Genomic DNA, 12,223 nt, shown 5'->3' on the forward strand with positions numbered 1-12,223 from the left:
GGGGACCAGAACCTGCCCCGCCTCACGCTGCCTCAACGCGGACGAGCGCAGACGGGCAGGACTCTGGCACGACTCCGGCTAAGCGACGGCGTCCCAGCCTGCGCGTCCCGCTGGGCGGGAGAGGAAAGCTTTAAGTAGGGCCACCAATCCCGGCGCGAGCGCGAGGACGCTCCAAGATGGCGCCCGATTCTCTAACCTTAACCCTACCCAAAATGGCGCCCACAGTGGACCACCCCCGGGACCCAGGCCCGCCAAACGGCGGTGAAGGAGCCAATTTATATGCGGAATGAGGAAGGGGGCGAGACCCTGCTAAAAACAGGGGAAAAGTGCAGCAAATTAATATCCAAAGCAAATACAAAATCCAGGAATTGTTAAAAAGCGAAGCGCCAGCAGCAGTGCCAGCAGCAGCGTGTGCGCGGTAATTCTAGGGCCTGTCAAGCTAGCAGGGGCATCCACCCTGCAGGAAATTAGAGCGAGTTCAGATAGTCACAGGGACTTCATTCCATAATAATGTTCTGGGACGGAAATGTGTCTTCCTGGTTTTGGCTGCAGCCTCAGGGACATGGTGCAGACAGCCTTTCCATGAGCACAGGGAGTACAAGAGGTTGAAACTGCAAAATCACCCCCAGCTGACAGACCCATGCTGTTTGTTTTCCTTTCACAAATTATTGTCAGACGTGTTAGATCAGTTAGTTCAACAGAAGCTAACAAGGTTAATATTTAGCAGAATGTCCTGATTTGTTAAGTAAATGCCAGGCCTGGATATTTGCCACACCAGACACAGCTAGGGGACGGCTCTAGCCAAGGGCTCTACAGACATCAATTCTGTAAAGACTGGAATTTCCTCCGTGGTTTGTACTTTTCTAAAGTCCGCTGCCTTGTTTCTTCCCTGGCACTGCCCACTACTGCATACCTTGTGATGGTGACTCCAGTCATCTGGACATTGTCCCCACGACTGCTGGTAACTCAGCTGATAGCACTGCAAATGCCACTGCCCAGGGTCGGATTGGCAAGGCGGGCATTCGGGAAACGGCCGAAGGGCCGTTGTCTCAGTGCCCTCTGTGGGCCGGTTTTTTTCTCCCCTTTTTCAGTTCACAGAGAGTGCTCTCTGCTATCTGCTCTCTGTGAACTTGGGAAGGGGAGAAAAAAAAACGGCCCACAGAGCGCACGGAAACAGAGACAGAAATGAAAGCGCTTCACTGTGTGCCATGCAGTGATTATTAGCTGTGGCCTCACTTCACCCCCTGCCCCTGAAAAGCAATCACGCCAAGGGTGGGCTGGGGAGCGGTGATTGTCTGCGAAAATCGGCCTCCCTGGGGGCCAGGTGTTGCTCAGGCCTTGAGCCATTTCCACCTCGGCCCCCCTGGGGCCCACGCAGCCGAGAAACGGTGTTAATCTTAACACCTCGCCCACAGCCCCTCAGATTCAGGGCACAGTGGGCGAGGAAGAATGGGTCTGGCTGTGGGGGCTAGGTGATGTTTTGAACTCCCACCATCTTCACCTCAGCCTTCCCCTGTCTACCATTGTGCTCCCCTGCCAAGACATTGCCCTGGGGCCTGGAGGGCTGGGGAGGGCTGATTAATTTACTAATTGCAGGGGCCATACTGCTGTTCATGTGCTCTTGAGCTAAGTAGGTTAGTAATAGCAGGGGCTTCCCTTCTTTTCAGGTGCTCCTGCACTGAAGTTCTTGAATAATTTTGTGACAGAAAGGGGCCTTGCTATTTTTTTAGTTGCTCAGCATGTAGGCCATTGTCACCTTGGGCCTGTGTCCTGCGCAAGAACAGTATCCTCCCACTTTCATTCCTTATCTTTGCATAGGCATAGGTGGCCTAACGCCAGAGTTGCAGAGATGGGGATTCAAGTTTGAATCCCAGGGTCTGCTCAACAGCCTGTGATTCTGGGCAGATCACTTCCTCGCCCAGGCCCTTAAATAAAAAATCAGATCATGTGTACTGTAATTGGTACTCATGAATAGAACTCAAATAGCCTTTGTCTTGGGCTGAATTTACACTACATAAAACTGTCAAATGGTAAGAAAATTATAAAAAATAACCATTTGTTCATGCTTTATGATTCTGCAAAGGGACCATGATAATTAAAGAGGACACTTTATAAAAACATGTCCATATTTTTAACACAGCTTTTCCGATACAAAATTTCCATTTCATGTGCCAGTTAACAATTTAACTCTATTTTAAAGGCCTAATCCAAAATGCAGACAAGGGGCATATTTCTCTATATGCCACAAATATAATTTAGTAAGTTTTGGTTAGTTTTTTTTGTAGTTTGTAGGTCATTCTGACAGTAAACACCCATTATCCCGAATCTTTCTTGCTGCATACCATCACTCCGCATACTTTTATTACGAATCTACTAGGACTCCGCAATGCCGTTATAACGCATGGCATTACATTTTATATGCTTTTACCACGCATACATTTGCAACGAAACTCGTAAATGCATGAATGATAAAAGCATGTTTTTTTGTATATGTTAGGATAAGGTAAGTATGGGTATATAGGGTATATGTTTTGGGGTTCTGAGGTATATGTTTTAGGGTGATTGGGTATTTTAAGGGTTCAGGGATAGTTTTGGGGTACTGGGGTATTTTTAGGTTTCAGGACTAGGTTTTGGTTTTGGGGTACAGGGGTATTTTTAGGGTGAAGGGATAGGTTTGGGTTTTGGGGCACAGGGGTATTTTTAGGGTTCAGGGATAGGTTTGGGTTTTGGGGTGCAGGGGTATTTTTAGGGTTCAGGGATAGGTTTGGGTTTTGGGGTACAGGGTATTTGTAGGGTTCAGGGATAGGTTTGGGGTTTGAGGTAAAGGGGTATTTTTAGGGTTCAGGGATAGGCTTGGGTTTTAGGGTGCAGGGTGTATTTTTAGGGTTAGGATGGGTTATGATTATGGGGTGCAGGGGTATTTAAAGGGACCATGGTGGGATTAGTTTTTAGGGTATTGCACAACTTTTTCTGGTTGGTTGTGTTTTGTTATCATGCATGTGGGCCCCAGAACGTGCTTCAGAGTTGGTGCTACATAATGTGTCTTACACATGGAGGACATGCGAAAAATTGTGAGGGATTGTTACACGGTTGGAATATTTAAAACCAATAGCACTAGTTGTTTGCAGGTCTCTTGTACCATGATTCAGAGAACAGAGTGTGTGTATTGCTTCTTCTATATAAGGAGGAAATTATTAGATTTCCTCCAATGGAATGGTGAAAATCCTCAGAACATCGCATTGGTTTTCATTGTTGCTGAAAGAATGGCATAAGTAAACATAACTAAAGCTACAATTGCAAACACAATGCCCGTATGGTTTATTGTGATATTGTGTGCTAGCTCACAAAACAACAACCAAATTACCCTTACCACTAAAAATGTGAGAAATAGGCAGGTTGCACACAGAATTCCACGTCAAATGTTGTTGCAATTTAATGTACACAATTTACCCAAGGAATGATTTTGCAGCATTATTCCAGATTGCATTACATTATGATATAGGCCTGAACATAGGTGCTCACAAACATTTTGCCAGGAGCAACAACATCTGGTCTGAGTTATGACCAAGAGCTATGTTGATACCAGATGAGTTGCAGTTGGGGGTAAGGTGAGTGTAAGGGAAGTGAGGCATATACATCTAGTTTCTGAATTGCACAATGTGATACCAACAACTTGGCATTAATACTGGTTTCGTATCTTAATCAGATCATGTGATCCTAGGCAATTGTTTTATTTCACTCCCCATGGCCCAGACTTTAAGGCAGCAACAGATATGAATAAAACTGTGTTTTTTGTATATAGACATCACCTGCTGACTGTGAAATAAATGTATGACTAGATTGTACAGATACATTTTTTCAGCATTCTTTACACCCCAGACTGCCTTTTCCTCGTTTGTGAATTCTTACTTTTGTTATTACATGTTCTATTACCAGAGATTCCAGTCTTACCCTTTCTCCTTGACTTTGTACTAGATTTCTGGTTTATGTGATGATTAGAGTCTAGGACATAGCTGGTTAGGAAAGAGTATCCAACGACATTGTGCAGGGCGTTAAGACTGCAAGTAAGTATTCAGTTATCTGAACTGCAGTGCTCCTTGTCTTTACCAATGTTACTTGCTCTGTAAGCTTTAAAAGGCTTAATTTACTAAATATTTGTCTACAAATTAGACCTCAAAGAGTAACCAAATGGTGTTTCATGAAAGGGCATGCCCCTCGAATGTGGGCCACGCCCCTTAAATATAGGCCACGCCCCTTAAATGTAGACCACGCCCCTTAAATGTAGGCCACGCCCCCTTAATGTGGGCCACTTTTTCGTCAGTGCCCGGGCCAAATTGTGATCCCAATCCGACCCTGCCACTGCCGCCTCCTCTGCATGAGAGAGGGGACTACGGCAAGCAGAAGGGGACAGTGGACCCGCAGGGGGGAGCACGCTTAGCATCTCTCGCCTTTTCCTCCTTATGATGCATTTGTAATTAAAGACCAGAACAGATGTGTCCTGGGCTCATTGTTAAGTTATTAGGTGTCTCATAAAGGGACGGTGGGGCGGTGACCCTGGCATTGGAAGTCCATGGCTGTACTGGGAGTTGGGCTTCATTAAAGCACGCGCTGTTCGCAGGAGCAGCGGCTGCTGGGAATCAGCTGTGCCAGGAAGGCAACAGGTCCCCCTTGGCCGGAGCAGTGGGAGTCACAAGCGGCCGTCTGTACCACATCATGCAGAAATGCTGCTCTTGAATCCAGAACAACAGCAACGCAAGCTCCGATTTGATGTGCTTCTGTCACAGAAATGCAAGTTCCTGTTCGAAGTGCCTGTGTAATAAGGATGCTGTGTGGCACCCCTGGTGGTTCCAGCAGAATCATTTCAAGAAAGTATAATGACTGGGCCTGGGGGACACGTGGAGTTTTACTCTGCGGAACGCCACAGATTACCCCAAAATTCCACGAGATTCTGTGAAATTCCGTGAATGGGCAGAAAAAGGCATGTCGCGTGGCTAGCACTGTGATTTAGCTGCCGAGAAATAATTTCACACAGAAAAATCAGTGTGAATGGCACCACTCGCAATGCCATAGGGTGCAGCTTCTCGAGCTGATTTAATGCTGGAAACACACAGAAAACCCACCACAGACCTCAACGCCCTCATGAACTATAGCCCCACCTCACTCCTCCCATTCCCGGCGAAGCCATCAACCACCAGCTCACAGACCACCTGGAGAGAAATAACCTAATGGATTTCTCTCAATCAGGCATCCCCTCGAAACAGAGCATGGAAACAGCCCTCATTGCCACAATAGGTGACATAAGGAACATCATAGACTGGAGAATCAGCTGCCCTCGTGCTCCTCGACCTCTCTGCAACCTTCAACACCATTGGATGAATGAGCTGCGATGAGCCCTGTAGGTACCAGGCAACACTGTGGCACCCAGTTGCATCCGGTAACACAGACATCAGCAGACCAGTTTTAAGATATCCAGGCAGTATTCAGGGTAGCACTGGTGCCAGTAGCGAGATGGGATCAACACTTAGTTTTCCCAGGATACACAAGCGGAACATGAACTGGGGAAGGAGAAAAACAACAATAGTGAGTGGCGGTACCATGACAAACTAGAGAGAATGGGAACAAAGAAATAAAGTGGCCAGGCGCCATCTTGCTAGTTCTCACCTCTTTTGCAGGAAGCTACAGACTACTTCCAAACACTGCCACCCCTGACCCAGGAGAGCCTATCTCTGACCGTAACCCCTTTGCTACGGGGTGTTTCCCCCCCGCTGTGCGGGGGAGAGGGAGGCCGCGCGCGGCACCGCCGTGCTGGTGACGAGCTCAGCTCGTCACGGCCACACCCGTTTTTAGAACGTTCAGCAAAGCAGGGAAATTAGCCCCACGTGCGAACATTCCAACGGCCGTGACAAGCTGAGCTCGTCTTGAGTACAGCTCCGCTGCGCCTCATGACGAGCTGAGCTCGTCACAAGCACCCATGTGGTTAAGGGAAGTTATATGGAACCACTGCCAAGAATCAATCCTCCAGATTCTTCACTCTGCCTAAAACCCAAGCACTTCTATAATGATTTGTGATCGTCTTGCATGAATGTCTCTCCTCAGAATTAAAAATTCAGACAGAAGGTTACATTAGTGTTAGTACACTGAAGTGACACATTTGGGAAGATTTTGGGTGCCCCAGTCTAGACACAATCACAAAGCATTTTGTGTGTGACTCTAATGTGCACACTTATAGAAATAAGACATAGACCACTATACTGAGCCCCAGGAAATCTTTTGAAATAGCTGCAAAACAATAGTCAAACTAAGCCCAGCACGTTACAGGTCAATTTAATGGAGTTGCAAAAGTTTGCATTGGTGATGATTGACTATATGACGAAGCAGCACCAAGTAAGATTTGTTGAAAATGCTTACTAGAACTGAAGTTGAGTTTATGAAGCAGCTTTTTGATAGGAAAGGTTACTCAAGGGTTGATCATAGATAATGCACCTTAGTTGAAGGAAATTCATTTTGTAATGACTTCACCCAAGAAGCAACACGATTGGTTGAGCAATTTAACCAAGTAATCAATAATCAGTTATGGTTAGCATGGGTGAATCGACTGGATTAGAGAAGGGGGTTGAGAGATTTGATATGGGTAATGCAGGACTCTAGAAGTGCAATGTTACTTTTTGTGATGTTGACAGGACAGAGTGCCTGTGAATGAATGTGACAGTTTGCTATAAGTTTTTATAATTGGAAGGTATTTAGCAAGCTACACCTTGACACAATTTCCTATCAACCCTGTGGTGCAATGGATGTAACTGTTCACAGCTTGCAGAGCATGTAGCACATATGCAAAGTCACCCACATTCAGTAATTAGACAATAATGCAATCAGCAACTTATTAAGCTTTGTACACCATTAAAAAAAATATGTTGTCATTTTATACCTTAATGAGATAATCTTTGCCTGCTAAAAACCTCAACTGACATAGAATTTTAAGTGAGCGTATCCTAAACATATTCTTGAAATGAGTAGAATGTCATACACCGTTGGAACAACTGTTACAATCATATTGCAATTGTACCATCCGTAAGTGGGTCACTCATACATTTTACATTCTACAGCAATGCATAATATCTCTGGGGCTGATTCACCGAACAAATCTGAGATAAAATCCTAAACTTACTACTGTTGGTATTCACAGAAGGCATTTAGTGATAGTAAAGTTAGAACTCCTAACTTTACTAAACTTGGGCAACGTAAAATCTTTAACATACTGAGTCCGATTTGTCTTTAGTTCTACCCTGTTTTTATTTCATACATTTTCACATATGCCAATATGTGATTCTATTCGATCTATTCTGTATAGGTTTATGGCCCTTTACTACCTTCTTTGTATGTTTCTATATGATCTAGCCATGTATAGCGTAATGGTGTTTTCTATTTTAATTATTTAAACAATTGTGTGCAATGAAATTCCCTACTTCTTTCTGTCCGATCAGCTCATACTTTACACTCCCTTGCTCTCTCCTAAATAAGCATGTCTCATTACACATTTTCATAATATATTATGTTGCTGCACTTTATTATATTTTAATGTATTACTCCTCTTTGTATCCGTTCCGCGCTTTGGCAGAAATGCTTTATTAATAAAAAAAATCAACAATATCTTAAATTTAAAAATAAAGCATCAGTGACAAACTCCCCTATCAGTCCCTAAGGGCCTAATTACGAATTTGACAGTGCGGTGGTGGGAGCGCCCCGCTTGCGCACTGCCAAACCCGCCTGCCAAATTGCTACATTTTTAGTCATTGGTGGGCGATTCTTTGGCATTCCCACAGCAGTGCCTATAAAATAGGTCCCACAATTGGAACGTCAAAGGAAGTTTCAGCGCGACATGGCCTGTGGAGGCCATGCCATGAGGATCAGGGGCTGCATGCACACAGGGGGGACATTTTGGGCCCCCTGTGTTCATCCATATGGAGTTTGAACTTGTAGGGCCCCCTCTCTTTCCTCACTGCCACTGTTTTCACGGAGGCAACACCTCCATGAAATTAGGGGTTGGTGAGAAAAGTTGTAATATGCTGGGCGGGACTGAAGTGCCACGCCCAGGGAAGCGCCTGAGTCAGTTTTCCCAGGGAGGCACGACTGCCAAGGTCGTAATGTGGCGGTCAGAAGACCGCCACCCCACCACGAGTCTGGAGGTCCAAGGTCCGCCAGACTCGTAATTAGGTTCTTAGTCTCTTCAGAAGGACAGAAAGTCTGTGTGTCACCATGCAGATATAGAGGCCTCTTTTGTGATATTGTTCTCTGAAACCTTGCTCAATTTTTGTGAAGTAAACTAATGATTGGCCCTTTATGTTCTTCACTTATTTCTGAGAACTGTGAGAGACATCATTGGTCACTGAGTACAGGTGCTGTCCTGGGTGAAGGTTTACATTAGTTCTTTTGTGCTAAGGGTGTGATTTTGTCATGTGTCTTATTTTCACTGTTGAACTCAGTTGTTTTACAAACCATTGTGCAGCATTGTCCTAATTGCAGATTTGTTATGTATGTATACCTTGTGATGCGAATTTGCAAAACATGTTCCTGATTGTGTACCTGCAGTTAACTGGCTCACACAGGAGCTTGATGGGAAGCTGACCCTTGAATATTTATAATCCCTGGTTAGTTCAGCTGTTTCTTGTTTTCATCTTGCTACAGCAGGCCTGGCTCTCGGGCAAGCGGTCCATGATGCTTATTTATTTGTAGTTTTATATAGCGCGAACATGACCCCCGGGGGTATCAGAGCACTTTACAGTACATAGTTATCACATATTATACATGCAATCGGAAATCGCATATGATACAAAAGAGGTAGACATTGGTGTTTGGATATAATTGGTGGCAAATAGGCATCAGAGAGTTAAAGATTTAGGATGCTAATTTATTCATGAGAAACATTTTTGCTTCTTTTTTGAAGGCAGTAAAGGAGGAGATTCTGCGTACGTCTTGGGGAAGGTTGTTCCAAATCTTCGGTGCAATACAGGAGAAAGCTCTGCACCCAGTTCTCTTTTTGTGGAAAGATTGAGGTTTTAGTAGTAGTGAGCTCGCTCCTTGGGAATGTCTGCAACCTCCCGACCGCTCTAGCTTTTGTGCTAAATAGCTGGGGGTGTCTATGTAGGGCTTTATGTGTCATGCAGGCGATTTTTAGCTGAATTCTCGACTCGTGGGGTAGCCAGTTCAGAGCCTTCAGTCCCGGGGTGATGTGGTTATTTCTTTTTATTCCGGAGACCAGCCTGGCCGCAGCGTTAGGCGAAGCCCTGAGCGGTGCTAGCTTGTATATTGGCGTTGAAACCATCTCCCCTGAACATTGTACGATCTATCCCCGGCCTATGGCTGAGAGGAATATTCAGGATGTTCTCAGAGCAATTTACCTCAAAGTCCATCTGAGCAGAATGTTTGAATGAGCCTTGTATGAGTATGATTGGTTGCGATGTATGAATTTGTTGAAGTTTGAATGTTGGAAGGATGACGGGTTGTGTATATTTATAGATGTTTTTATCTTATAATTTTTCAAAAAAATGAGTTTGTACAATTATGTTATGTATAAAAATATATGAATCAATCAAGAATAAAAATGATATATTTTCTATAAAAGTGCTTCTGCTTAAATTGTATGCGGTCTTGAGTAATTGGTGAGCGCTAAAATGGGTGACTTTTGAAGATTCTGGACTCTTACTGAGCCTATACCTGATCAAACACGGGGCAGATCTACCTTCTTCTTTAAGCTACTTACTGTATTTTGGAAGACCCCATAGAGTGGTGCTTCCATAGTCCAGTCTTGATAGTACTAGAGCTTGAACCGCCATTTGTAGATCAGTCTGTAGGAGGAAGGGTTTAAGTTTTCAAAGATACTCAACTGAAAATTGTCTCCCTTGGTGGCATTGTAGATTTATGTCTGCATATTTAAATGTTTGTCCAGTGGGACTCCCAAGGATTTTGCGGAGTCAATGATGAATGGGGCACAGTCAAAGGAAGTAAGATGCTTCTGCCATAAGTCTATCTTGGGTGTGTGAGTGGGAGGGGAGATGAGAAGGAACTCAGTTTTCTTGGTGTTGAGCATGAGGTGGGTGCCATTGAGTCAACTTTGGGTATTATGAAGAATGGCGTTGAGAGGGATGAAGTCATCTAGTGAAGAGATTTTCATATATAGTTGAGTGTCGTCCACGTATAGGTGATATAGAATGTTTGCAGAATTCCGCTCATTTACAAGAGGTTCCATGAGTAGATTAAAAAGGATTGGTGATAGTGCTGATCCCTGTGGAACTCCTAGTGTGACCATGGAAGTTTGAGAGACTGATTGCATCATCTTGATTCTTTGGGTTTTGTTGCTTAGGAAGGAGGTGAACCATTGTAACACTGGACCAGTTAGGCCCATCCTTCGTTCAAGTAGGGACAGTAGATTGTCGTGTTTAACCGAGTCGAAAGTGGAAGATAGGTCAAGAAGTGTCAATAGGCACGATTCATTATGATCTAACATTTTTAAAATGTCATCCATTATATGGGTGAGTGCTGATTCAGTACTGTGAACTTGACGGAAGCCGGATTGGTGTTTATCTAGGAAGCTGTCTCATCCGGCAGCAAGTCTCCCTGCGCAGGTGATTGCCTTGAGCTAGGATTAACTGAGTAGTATTTTGGAGCAGTCTCGTCCAGCAGCAAATTTCTCTGAGCGGGTGCATGCCTTGACCTAGGAAAGAGAAAGAAGTATTCTGAGGCTGTCTAGTCTGGCAGCATGTCACTCCATGCATGTGCATGCCTAGAGCTAGGATTTTGGGAGAAGTACATGAAGGTGTCTCGCCCAGCAGCAAGTCTCCCCATGCAGGTGCGTACCTTGAGCTAGGATCCAAGGAGAAGTATTCAGAAGCTGTCTTGACCAGCAGCAAATTTCCCCTTGCAGGTGCATGCCTTGAGCTCGGATCGATTGAACATTTTTCTGAAGCTGTCTCTTCCAGCAGCAAGTCTCCCCATGCAGGTGCGTGCCTTGAGGTATGATAGAGGGAGAAGTATTCTAAAGCTGTCTCACCATCTCCTCCCCATGCAGGTTCTTGCCTTGAGCTAGAATAGAGGTAGGATTAGGTACAGAGATGTGTGTAGAAACCAGGGCCGGACTGGGAAATAAAACCGGCCCTGGCAAAGTGCTCGGCCGGCCCCCTCCCCACCCCTGGGGGGTTGAGGGGTGCCGCGGAGCTCTTTGCCAAGCCGGTTTTTTGCCGATTTTGTTACAGGGCCGATTTTGCAGCTATGATGCAAAAACGGCCCTGTAACAAAAACGGCCCCCAGGAGCCCAAAACCGTCCCCCACCATTGCGGCGCACCGGGGGTTTGCCCATTGCCCGCAACGGCCAGTCTGGGCCTGGTAGAAACAGAGGTAGGTGTAGAGGTACAGGCAGATGTACAAGTAGGTGCAGAAGAAGGTGAAGAGGTAGTGGTAGATGAATAAAGAAAAACAGGTGTATGTGTATCGGTAGAGTGAGTATAAAGATATAGGATTGCAGAGATAGTGATGGGTTAAAAGGTACAGCTCTACCTTCATGAAGAGTTAGGACTAGATGCAGGCATATAGGAGGGTATAGAGATGGGAAAGGAGAGCGCAAGTTTGAGAAGGGAAAAATGCAGAAGGGAAGAGAGAGGGAGGAACATTGGTGTACACACACACAGACCCAACTCAAAATGTGATGGAGTACCCTACCATGAAACGGATGGTGCAGTCGCCCTATTTAGGGTCGGGAGGACCCCAGCTTTCTGTCAACAGATTCGCAATCTGCTCCGTCAATGGAAAGCTTCCTCGAATGAGTAGCAACCAATGGAGGAAGGGCATTACACCACCAACCCTATTTAGAGTGATGTGTGAAATACTTTTTTCTTTCCATCAATGAAAACTACTGGTCTCTACTACAGGCTTCATATTCTCAGGGAAGGCTGCTAGGGACTATTTTTCTCTCCCGTCAGAGCTAGAATAGAGTGGGAAGTATTCTGAGACTCTCTAGTTCAGCAGTGAGTCTCCCTGTACAGGTGCATGCCTTGAGCTAGGATAGAGGGAGGAGTATTTGGAAGCTGTCTGGTCCAGCAGAAACCCTCCATTTGCAGGTGCTTTTTAAAAAAACAAATATTTTTATTAACATTTTTATCAGCAGACAGAAAGAACACAGACAAGAAATAAATAAAACAGGGCATCATAATGGTGCATCATCCATTTTGGTATC

Source organism: Lissotriton vulgaris, chromosome 2_1 (assembly GCF_964263255.1).
Source record: "Lissotriton vulgaris chromosome 2_1, aLisVul1.2, whole genome shotgun sequence".
In the NCBI taxonomy this organism is placed as follows: domain Eukaryota; kingdom Metazoa; phylum Chordata; class Amphibia; order Caudata; family Salamandridae; genus Lissotriton; species Lissotriton vulgaris.